This window comes from Callithrix jacchus, chromosome 5 (assembly GCF_049354715.1).
Source record: "Callithrix jacchus isolate 240 chromosome 5, calJac240_pri, whole genome shotgun sequence".
In the NCBI taxonomy this organism is placed as follows: domain Eukaryota; kingdom Metazoa; phylum Chordata; class Mammalia; order Primates; family Cebidae; genus Callithrix; species Callithrix jacchus.
Window position 1 is genome coordinate 43,389,987 of NC_133506.1, and position 12,358 is coordinate 43,402,344.

Genomic DNA, 12,358 nt, shown 5'->3' on the forward strand with positions numbered 1-12,358 from the left:
TGCTCTTTCTCCATCCCTCCTGACTGCTCAGGTGAGTAGGTGAGTGGCTGCTCTTACCGAGCCACGTCAGTTGGCAGAGGGTGAGAGGAGTCATGGTTTTCCCCAGGACAGAGACCAGAGCTGGGGCTTCTCTGTTCAGAGGCCTTCTTGTTACTAGGCAAAGGGGGTTTGCTGACTGATGCACTGGAAACCAATACTCTAACAGCAGGGTTTTGAGAAAAGAAAAGCTTTTTATTGCACTTTAACCAACAAGGACACAGGAGGTCAGCTCAAATTTATCTCTCTGTGCTGGCTTTGAGGCAGTCATTTTCTATCAAAATAGAATCACCGCCTTAGAAAGGATGCCCTCCCAAGGATCCACGTTGCTGCGTTTGACTTTTCCTTACCACCCTGATCACCACTGACGGAGTGTGCGTTTTTCCTTGCCTGTCTTCTTCAACCCAGCCCACTGAGGCAGGTTTAGGGGGTGGATTCTGGGATTAGCAGGTGATGGTGGAAGGAAAGAAGAGGTCTGGAAAGTCCTTGAGGGTGCACAGTTACCTCTTCATGCTACCTCGTGGGCTCCATATACAAACTCGGGGAGAGTTAGTGTGAAACGTGTGGTGGAAATTCAGGCTGTGACATCAGCAAGCTCATTCTGTGCAAACTTCACATGCCCACATCGGTTCCAATCAATTTCAGCCAATTTAATCTCACAAGCAGAGGGAGTTTCTACCATCCTATAAACGCAAGAATTTTTTGTTAGTTATTGGTTGCTTTAACTCTTTGGGGCACGGTTTCATTCTGTGACTTCAACACAGAGGAGGGGGAGGCAATGCCGTCGAGGCACTCTGGAAAGCCTGTTGGGGGTGAGCCATGGCCTGGGGCTGGCCAGTCCAGCACCTTGGTCCCACCACACATCACATCTGTCCTGCAGAGCCCCAGCGTGTGGCCCTGCCCAGGCCCTGCCAGTGCGTGTGGCATTTTATTGTCAAGCTGTCCTTCTCAAAGTCTTAGTTTGCATTTGGCCACACACTAGCAGCTCCCAGAAGACACCAGGATTTTTCCAATTTGTTTATTCCTTCAACAAAAGCTGGGGTCCAGACTGAGATATTAAAACCTGGGGATGCTACAAGAGATAGCACAAACACAGGCTCAACCCTCCAAAGTTTTCTGGTCTCACATGGGCAATAGCATTCCCAGGGCTGTGGGGGTAGGGGCCATCGGCTCTGGTGGGGAGGAGTGTTTTATCACTGAATTATAGCCAGTTTTATCATTGGTTTTAAACTTTCCACAGATAATGCCCTCCCTTACTGCTTGTACCTGGGCAGACTGCTCGCCCCACCCCTTTGCTCTCTTACTACAGCCCTGAATGAAGGACTCTAGGAAGTACGCACGTGGTAACTTGCTATTTCCCCCAACAGGTGAGACATAGTTCTGCCTCAGGGCCTTTGCACTGGCTGTGCCCTAGGCCTGGAGCTCTTTCCTCATTTCGATGCTCAACCTACTGCTTTACTTCCTTCAGGTCTAAACTTGAGCATCACTCCGCAGACAATCTTACAAAAAGCATGCCCTCCCAGGGATCCACTTAGCTGTGTTTTTCTTTCCCTCACAGCCTGATCCCCACTGACGGAATGTGCGTTGGTCCTTACTGGTCTTTCTCAACACAGCCCACTGAGGCAGGGACTTTAACAGTTTTGTTCATTACTGTGTCTCCAGTGTCTGCCCCTTGAAAGAAGCTCAACACACTTCGAATGGATACATGAACAGTAAAGAGTGCCTGCGTGTGAATCTTGTCCCTGCCCTGTGCCAGCTGTGTGACCTTAGGTGAATTATTGTTCCCTCTGAGTTTCAGTTTCTTTATCTGAAAATGGAAGACCAACCACCAAATGGCTGAGAAAATGAACCCAGACAAGAGATGAAAACACCTGCCCGGCCAGGGGAGCGGATAAACATCTCCTTCCTCCTTCTTTCTTTCTCCCATTAAATCTGTCAGCCTCTGCTTTACTTCAGGGAGAGATGCAGGGGCCTGTCCTGGCAGTAGCAAGACTCCTTTACACTCACCACACTCCTAGGCTGATCTCAGAGGCTCACATAGCGAGCAGAGCAGGAGAAATGGGCTGGGAAACAGGCTGGATTCATTTCCTGCCTTTCCAGCAAAGCACTCTAAGGAGGTGCCCATCCATAACCTCATTGCTCACATGAAGACCGAGTGACAACCCAGATGGATGGAGATATAGGAGCCTTTCTGCATGTGTGAAAATCCAGTTATAAGCTGTGCAGGGGAAATGGGCTCCAAACTCAAGAGCAGGCACATTTCAGAGCGTGGGGTCTGCAGGATACAACCGTACCCATCCCAGGCAGGACTCACACACCATTGATTCTTTACTGAGCTGGAAACTCAAATCCAGTCTTCCCTTACCTCCCCAATGGCCCTGGAGGGATAAGAAAATTGGGGAGAGGGAAAAGGTGGAGGAGAAGGTGAAATCAAGGAAGGAAAAAAAAGGAGTGAAGAAAAAAAAGAAGGAAAGAGGGAAGAAAAACTAGGAAAGAAAGACACATTTTGAACTAGAATAAAACATATACCCTTTCTTAATTGATTGTGAACCAAATCAGAGCTTTCAAAGAGAATCTGACCAAACTGTTATTTCGATTTATTTTAGAGTGTGATTTGAGGTAAAGAAGCCAGTCTGTCTTGCCGCACTGTCTTGTTTAAATGAACTGCAATCTTCTATAAGTTTCTTCTGGAACCTTAGCCCACCCGTATGCTGCAGATATGTGTTACTAGGGTGACCAGCCATCCCAGTTTTCCTGACATTGAAAGGAGTCCCTGGAGATAGGACTTTGGTGCTAAAACTAAGAAGGTTCTGGGTAAAAGAGGACAAACTGGTCACTTTAATGACAGTGTCATGGGTTGAACTGTAGCCCCCCAAAAGATGCGTCTAGGTCCACATCCCTGGAAGGTGTGAAGGTCACCTTATTTGAAAGAGGGTCCCCGCAGACATGTTTAAGTTAAGGATTTTGAGATGAGATTATCCCGGGTTACTCAGGTAGGTCCCAAATTCGGAGTCAAGTGACTGTGTAAGGAGGAAGAGAAGACGCACACAGACAGAAGGGAAGTCCACATGAAGACAGAGGCAGGGACTGGAGTGATTTGGCCACGGCCAAGAGATACCTGCAGCCACCAGAAACTGGAAGAAGCAGAGAAGGATTCTCCTTTAGAGCCTTCAGAGACAGCGTAACCCTGCTAACATCTTGATTTGGGACTTCTGGCCTCCATAACTGTGAGCACATAGGTGTATGTTGTTTCAAGCCACCAACTTTGTAGTGATTTGTTACGGCAGCCCTGGGAAACTAATCCAAGCAGTAAAAACATAAAAGACAAGGCAGACGTACCTGGAACTCTCAGGATGCTTTCTGATTTGCTCTGTCTCCAGCAAAGTTTCTAGAATACATTTCTGAAGAAGTAGAATTAGCATGCCTAAGTTTCTAAAATTCTAAATGCCACCCCCAAACTTTCATATTAACTTAACTCCTATAGGCAAGGTGGCACGTGGTCCAAGCATTCCAGTTCACTGGGAGATGCTCTTCTTGGCCAGGGCGGGCCACTGTCTCCCTCAGCACCCTTTCCTTAGCTCCCAGGTCCTGCCCCCTGGATAAGGGCTGTCTGCATGTCATGGTCCTAGAGCTGGGGGTGGGGAAGGAATTTGTAAGGAGGGAGGCCAGTTAGAACTGCAAGCACATCTCAGCACACCAACGGGCATCTCTATTAGTCCATTCTTGCACTGCTATAAAGAAATACCAAGCACTGGGTACTTTACAAGGAAAAGAGGTTTAATTGGCTCATGGTTCTGTAGGCTGAACAGGAAGCATGGCTGGGGAGGCCTCAGGAAACTTACAATCATGGAGGAAGGCGTAGGGAAAGCCGCCACATCTTACATGGCTGGAGCAGAAAGAAGGGTGTGTGGGAAGGTGCTATACATTTTTAAACAACCAGATCTCAAGAACTCTTTCACGAGAACAGCACTAGGGGGTTGGTGTAAACCGTTAGAATCTACCCCTATGATCCAATCACCTCCCACCAGACCCCACCTCCAGCACTGGGGATTTCATTTCAACATGAGATTTGGATGGGGACACAGATCAGTGTATATCAGTATCACATCTGATGTTGGATGAGCATCACATAGCATATCAGCATTACTTCTCTGCTTGACACTCAGCAGGCACTGTGTTATCTTAGATTCTGCATTCGTCTTTTGGCATCCATTAATCACAGGACCAAACCGATGGCCAAAGCTGTTTGTATCTCCCCTGCAATCAGCTTTAGAGGGTGTTTGAATATCATATTACAAACTCTCCAACCAGGCCAGAGCACAAATCTCCCAACTTCGCCTTATCTAACTCCCACACACCAAGCCAATATTTCCCCTTCCCCACATCACCCAGGACCAGGGACAAGACAACTAAGACCTCACCCTCCCCTGTAGCCCAGAGCCTGCAACATTATTAACATCAGCCAATCTCAAGCTGTTCCCCCGGCTCTGTCCTGCTTTCCCCATGAGAAACACAATAAAGGCTCCGGCCTAGGCTTTTCTGCGGCTTCTGCCACTGCCTCCTGACCAAATTTGGTGTTCCCTTGTGTGGTCCTATGTGGCCTGGTGTGCTCCCTTCTCTTGGGAAATGTAAGTAGAGTATTCTTTTGATGGTACCTGCTTCTCCCTGCCATCACTCAGTCACTTCCATAAAGTGAAATCCATTGGATACAATCGGGACAGCTGGCATCATGAGTTGGCTGTTGCAATTTGTCTCCTAACTTGGTAATATATAAAAGGTCCCATCCATGGAGACCGGCAGCTAAACATTTAATGGAAAAAAGGAAAGAAGGAGCAGTTTGGTTTGTTCCACTCCCCTTAAGACATCTCAGGACATTCCTCAGCTCATACAAGGTTGTAACTCAAGTTTCAATGGACCCACATGCTCCTGGACTGCTCTTGCTTACTAACTGGCTTCACCGACATTGAGTGCCACCTGGGGAAGCACCCTGGCTGTGGACACACCTGCACTTTAGCGCCCCCACTCTATGCTACGTCTACCCTGTGCTGCCACAATGCTCTGCCCTAAATTGTAAGAGGACCTGAAAGGCACATGCCTCTATGGTACACCTCACTTTGTATAGTTTAGTTTTTAGGAAGGATCAGCCACCATCTTGGATATTAACCAGATCCCCTGGATCTGTTTGATACCCAGGGACTCCGGAAGGGAGGACTGCATTGACTGACCAGCATGCAAGGCTCCTCTCAAGGGAACAGGGAGAGGATTCTTCCAGAAGGACTGTACTGGATCTGATCCACATGCCCATCAATGCCAAAGTCAGTATAAGGTTTATTGAGCCTGATTAAGTTGTTTTCTCTGGGTAAGTGAATTATTGCACTAACCAGCCCTTTGAGAGGGCAGTCCTGGCAAAAATCCAGTTGCAGTCTCTTCTGGTATGCCATAGGGATGCAACACAGAGTACTCACCTCATGGAAGTCATGGCATCCAAAAAGTTTCAAGGGCAAATCTCTTTGTTGTTGCTTGCCTTGCTGCTGATGCAATTCATCTCCTAACTTAGTAGGATATAAAAGATGCCATCCATGGAGACCAGCGGCTAAACATTCAATGGAAAAAGAAAAGGAGCATTTTGTTGCACTCCCCTTAAGACATCTGAGGACATTCCTCAGCTCATACAAGACTGTAAATCTCCTGACCAGTGTGTCTGGGCACTCCTGAGTGCTGCTGCCTATCAACATGCTAACAGCCTCCTTCTTAAGAGTAAATTGCCACAAAATCCGGATGTGACATCATTGTTCTCTTGAATGTGAACCCCAGACCCTCTGAGGTTGATTAGGACACCCTAGAGAGGGAGGTTGCTGCTCATAACAGAGGTCCCTCAGGACTACCAGAAACTTATCAGGCAAACTTCCAAAGGAGAAAAAATGTTTGGGGAGAGACAGGAGACATAAAAAGGGAGAAAAATGGGAAAGAGAAGGATTTTAACCACTTAGAGAGACAAGCCATTCTAAAAAGATTTAACAGAAAAAAAAGAAAGCCAGGAGTAGGGAAGAGACTGATTATGCTGGGAACACAATCAGCTGCAGGGGAGGGGCTGTTGCCTAGAGGTGCTGGGTCACTTCCCTCACCTCCTTTTCTCTTATCAGCTAGAGACAAAGACAAAAAATGCAGCTTCAGGTGGTCAAAAGCCTAAAACAAAAATAACAAATAAACAAGAATAACCCTTAGATACAGGGGGAGGAAAAAAATGTCAGATTTCTTTTTTCTTTTTTTTGAGAGGGAGTCGTGCTCTATCACCCACACTGGAGTGCAGTGTCGCGATCTCAGCTCACTGCAACTTCTGCATCCCATGTTCAAGCAATTCTCCTGCCTCGGCTTCCCAAATAGCTGGGATTACAGGCATGCATCACCACACCTGGCTAATTCTTGTATTTTTAGTAGAGACAGGTTTCACCATGTTGGCCAGGCTGGTCTCCAACTCCTGACTTCAGGTGATCCATCTGCCTTGGCCTCCCAAAATGCTGGGATTAGAGGCATGAGCCACTGCACCCAGCAAATGTCAAATTCCTATCCCTGTCTGATCCTCTCCCTCCTCCGCTTACTGCTTCTCTTGTGTGTATAAACAGGAGATGCAGTGCTGCATCTATATACCAGTTTCCAGACCTGCAGGGAGATAATGTTCATTCAGGGACAGTGTATTAACTACCCCACAAGGGCACTGACTGTGATGTCACTCTGGAAATGGCACTACTGTGAGATACTGCTCAGGGACAGTGTATTAACTACCCCATCAGGACACTGTGAAGTCACTTTAAATGGTTACTGCTGTGTAAGTCTGAGAAGAAGCCTGGCATTAATGTGCTGAGTGACTCTGGACCAGGCCCCCACCTTTCTGAACATGTTTCCCAGATCTGAGTCTTGGCTTGGGCCAGATGCAAATTCACATTTTGTTGTTATTTTTATTTTCCATTATTTTATCTTATTCATTTATTTAATACAGCACTCTCTCTTCAAATAAAACTTTAGCAAAGGCCCAGGTATAAAGGAACTGAAGCAGAACCTCCCTGGGTGGGCCCTCATTCTTCTGTTCCTGTTGCTGGGTACTGCTTAGGACCCCTACAACAGAGATGTATAACAGAAGACCACCCTCAAGAGGGTGTGCCTCCTTGCTTTGCAGCAGTGCAGAATCACAGTCATATTGGGTCACTATTTCTGAGTGCATGTTTTTTAAAGATCTGATCACAACTGAGTGATCTGAAGGGGAATCACTCCCTGGTTTAAACCTTTTGCCTATGTTCCTTTGCTTATTTTGTTAAATCCTTCCTCCCACGAGGCCCTGTACCTCTGTAGGAGCACCCAGACACACTAGAAGACCCCTCTCCTCCTCTTCTGTCCTAGCCTAATTGGTCTCCTTTCTGTTCCTTGACTGAACCAGATACTTACTTCATTGCTTTGGGGTCTTTGCACTGGTTATACCCACTTCCTGAAATACTCTCTTGGAGCAAATTCTTTGGCTGTCTCTTTCTACAGTGTCAGCTTAAATGTCCCTCCTCAGAGAAGCCCTCCTTGATCCCCAGTTTGAAGTAGCCACTCCTCTCCCCACTTCAATTCACCTTTTGTCTCATTTCAATCACAGCATACATTGAACCTAAGCATTTGTTTGTTTATGTATTTATTTACTAGTCTGTTTATGGTCTCCTCTACCAAAATGGTCATATCATGAAGGCAGAAGGCACAAATGGCTGCCTCATTAAATTTCATCTCCCCAGCACCTATAACAATGCCTAACACTGAGGGGCTCAAAAACTATGTATTGAATAAATAAGTGAATTAATAAATAAATACATGAATGAATGCACTCTGGGTCTGAGAGGAGAAATTTGTTTTTAACTACTGTCCTTGGGTTCTGTGAAGCACAATTTGAAAGCTCAGTAATTTGTCAGTTGTCACAAACCAACTCAGTGGTTATAGCAGATACTAATTCTTACATTCAGGTCCACAGGTCAAGCGTGACTTGGCTGATCCAGGCTGGGCTCTGCCAGGCATGGCCGCAGGCTGTGGGTTGGGATCAGATCTGTTCCATATGTGTTTATCTTGGGCACAGTCTAAAAGGAGAGCAGCTCCTGTCTGGACACACTCCTCATGGAGGATCCCTGGGGACAAGAGCAAGCAAACTTCATGAGCACATTTAATGACTTTAGTCTTGTCACTTCCTCTGACACTGTGACCATCCTTGGTCAAAGCAAGTCACACAGCCAAACCCACATCAATGGGCCAGGAAGGCTCATTATTTGCTGAACAATAATTCAAACTATCACTAAATTCATGAGCACAAACGGTGATTCAAGAAACTGAAGTTTAATGCAGGACTGTTTATGATCTAAGAGGCTGTCTGAACAGAGACGGCTGAGATTATTAGAGAGAGAAAGAGAGAGAGAGAGAGATTCCTGCATCTGGATTGCTCTGAGGCAAAGGCCCTGCTGGCAGTTAATGCAAACACATCCACAGCCATTGCCAGAAGCCTCCAGTCTCAATGTGATGACATATTGAGCAAATGAGCCGGGGGGTTTCTAGCCCAATTCAGGGATGGGAAGCAGGAGATCACTACTCCCATCCCCCTTTCCCACTACCCACCCCTGCCCTCCTGCCAGCAAATGGATGCAGCACACATTTTCACTCCAATTTCAACTTGAAGCTGCAGCTACTGTCGTCACCTGGGGACCCCTATCTTTTTACGTGTTATTGTAGATCCATTGCCCACTGCTGCAATCAAGAACTCTCAATGGGTTGCCTGGAATTTCTGAGTGCTGCAGAAAACTTGGTGGATAAGAAAACAAGACAGGCTGCACTGCAATGGTGACAAGTGCTAGACTTAAGCAGGCAACCCTGGGGTCTTAGCCTCTTCTGGTCAATCCTCTCCCAAACATTAGCTCCCGGAGGAAATCTGCTTCCTCTCCCATGAGGGCCATGAGGAGCCTCACCATAGCTATCTATATGGGATTCCGCAGCATCCTTTAGCCTCGATGGTGAAACACTGGCTGTTTTCAATAAATTTTAGGTTTCCAATATTGCTCTTGCACTCGTGGGATGGAAGACAGAAGAGTGGTCAAATAGCAGTACTGAGACCCTGTACACAATGACTTTCTAAGGGTTCACATGCAAAAGGCCATTTTAAGAGAATCAGTTTTCAGATTCTCAACTGACATGGGTACCCTGTGGGCCCTTCATTTCCACACCCTCTTTTAGCAACACTCTTCTCCCACTTTATTAAACAAAGATTGATCAGTCAATGTTCTGGCAGGAGACAGAGAGCATACTTACTTTGGCTGCTTGGAGGAAAGTTTCATAAAGGTATTATTTAAAACTTGTGATCAGGATGAAGGAAAACAGCAAAGAATAGTGCCAGGCCCTGGCTAGTAACAGTGGGGCCCTGGGCAGGGTGAGGGTAAAGAGCCTTCTGGAATCTGCAGACAAAAGGAGACTCTAGGAAGGGGCTGCCAGACAGGAGCTGTGACCGCTTGCAGTGGAGGCAGGTAGCCTGGTCTACCCCACAGCAGGACCCGCTGGGATAAAGAACCCCTAACCTCACTCATCTCTCAGCCTACCATCTCTGCTTGTTGTCCCCATGCCCTGGCAAAAGCGAGCTGCAACAGGAAAGGGGTCCCGATCCAGACCCCAAGAGGGGGTTCTTGGATCTCGTGCCAGAAGGAATACAGGGTGAGTCCATGGAATAAAATGAAAGCAAGTTTATTAGGAAAGCAAGGGAATAAAAGAATGGCTACTTCACAGACAAGTAACCCTGAGGGTGGCTGGTTGCCCATTTTTATGGTTATTTCTGATGATATGCTAAACGTGGGGTGGATTATTCATGTGTCCCCTTTTTAGGCCATATAGAGTAACTTCCTGACGTTTCCATGGCATTCGTAAACTGTCCTTGCGCTGCTGGGAGTGTAGCAGTGAGGATGACCAGAGGTCACTCTCATGGCCATCTTGGTTTTGGTGGCTTTTGGCTTCCTTACTGCAACTTGTTTTATCAGCAAGGTCTTTATGACCTGTACCTTGTGCCAACCTCCTCTCTCATCCTGTGACTTAGAATGCCTAAACCTCTGGGAAGGCAGCGCAGTAGTTCTTAGCCTTATTTTACCCAGCCCCTATTCAGGATGGAGTTGCTCTGGTTCACATGCTTCTGACACACAACCACAAGCCAGAAAGCAAGGGAGCTCGTTCTGATAAGAGGCATTCAAACGACTGCATAACATATAACAGAAGCTCTTTAATTTCCACCTGTTTATTTATGTGAACAAGTTTCACCCTTCTTACAGCAACAAAAACAATTTTTTTTAAAAAAAGGGGGATAACATCGAGGTTGAAACCTGTCTCTTTATAACAGTAAGCAATATGAATACATGAATTAATTGAGAAAACAGCCCTGCAGCTGTTACATTGCTCTGATCAATTGTGCACTACTCACGATCATTAATGATAACTAAATTCAGAATCACATGCTTAATATTTAAAGCTTCACATGAACAGAACTCTGTAAATTATCAGCTTTTAATTTATACATGTTTTTCTTGCCATGATGATCAATACAAGACTTCTAAGCATAAAAGTAAGATGCACTCCTATCAAAGTTGGCTACAGGAGTAGAAGTTCAAGGAGAAAAAGGAAAACTTTCCAACAATTAGGGCTGAGCTTTTCCTGCATTTTAAAAACCAATCAGTGGTGGTAAGTATCTATCACTACGGTATTGAGCTTCCACTAGACACACGTTAAAAGTGATGTAACAGGCTTTTTTTAGAACACAAATATTCAATATTTCTGATACAATGACTTAAACTTATGATTAAAAAATATGGTGTTAAAAATGTGAGGACCTACATGGATTTTTAAATGTGGGAGAAAAACAGAAGGGATGAGTCTGGAAAACCTAGTAGGGGCAGATATTTACATGGGCTTCACCTGCTGTTCATGTGGCTGGGAAGTCAGGGGATGAAATAAGGTAAGAGTCTAGAAAATGTCCATGATAGCCCTCATCTAGTGCCTGATGACAAGGCAGTAAATTGCTGTTAGAAGAGAAGATTGCTGGGTGGTCAGAATAGCCCTCCTAGAGCCACCTGGAGATCCAGGGCTGGGCGGGGACAGAGGTGGATTTGAATATGTGGGGAGAAAGCTGACAGGACCTTTAGAAGGATGAAATTCACACAGTCCTAAGAGGCTCTCCTTTGCAACCAAAACAACAATAACAATGTTATGATTCAATACTGATTGAATACTACTACTTTCCAGGGACTGGACAAGCAGTATATATCAATGTCTACATCGGTATCTCATTCAACGTAATCCTTAAAGGGAGAGTCTCTGCCATGATCACTATCATCACCAGTTTATAGATGAGGAAATGTGTTGCCTTGCTCACCAGCTGCTGAATGGTAGAGGTAGAATTTCAACATTCAATCCTCAGTCCTCCAATTAAGCACCAATACTTCAGTCACCACACGATATTACTTGCCTCTCTTTTGTTTGGTTGGTTGATCACTCACACAGTCATCCAGTCTTTCTTTTGTGGTCACAGGTGTGTGAGCCAGAGCAACTCCATCTTGAATAGGGCCTGGGTAAAATAAGTCACAGGATGTTTACTGTGAAGGGAACAGAAACAGACCCAGAACTTAACAGACGCAGGAAATGTTTTGATGTCCACATATCTCAAGAATAAAAGCATTCCTACTTTAAGAATAAGTCTTTTTTTTAAAAACAGCAATATAGACTCTTGGGAAGGACATAGTTACGCAAGGATCTGCAGTCCTTTACCACAAGCCCTGTAGTAGAGAGCATCTTCGCCACAACATTTGTTATCTTATATCTAAACAAGCCTTGCACCTAAGTTGGGCCTGTCCCACCTCTTACTTTAAGGAATGTCGTGCTCTGTCTCTGGTACAGCCACTCTTTCATTCCTTAGCTTTCTTAATAAACTTGCTTTCACTCTACTCTGTGGACTCACCCCAAATTCTTTCTTGCGTGAGATCCAAGAACCCTCTCTTGGGGTCTGGATTAAGATCCCTTTCTGCTAACAGTAAGGCAAATAATTGTTGAGTACAGACTGTGTGCTGGGCACTTTGCGAGACAGCTTTATTGATAGATGTTAATGTTGGAGAGTCCTCATCCATACTTATTTCTTTGTGGATGGCACTCTAATGTGCTTAAATTCTTTCCTTCTATCTTGGGAAGGAGGGCAACTTGTCTTTCTGAGCCTTGGAAGATAAGCCTTTTTCTCTTTGCTTTTCTTTCCCTCATTCTCCAATATCAGGGCCCAGCTCCCAAGGCC

At 45.7% G+C, this 12,358-nt stretch overlaps 1 long non-coding RNA gene across 1 annotated transcript; it reads right to left on the reverse strand.

Annotated features, from left to right (window-relative positions):
• Positions 1 to 210: 210 nt before the first annotated feature.
• On the reverse strand, positions 211 to 8,188 carry LOC144582861 (uncharacterized). Its single transcript, XR_013536366.1, has 3 exons — positions 8,022 to 8,188; positions 3,376 to 5,629; positions 211 to 719 (listed from the first exon to the last, which is right to left on the reverse strand). It is a non-coding gene; the product is annotated as an uncharacterized LOC144582861 (long non-coding RNA).
• Positions 8,189 to 12,358: the final 4,170 nt, after the last annotated feature.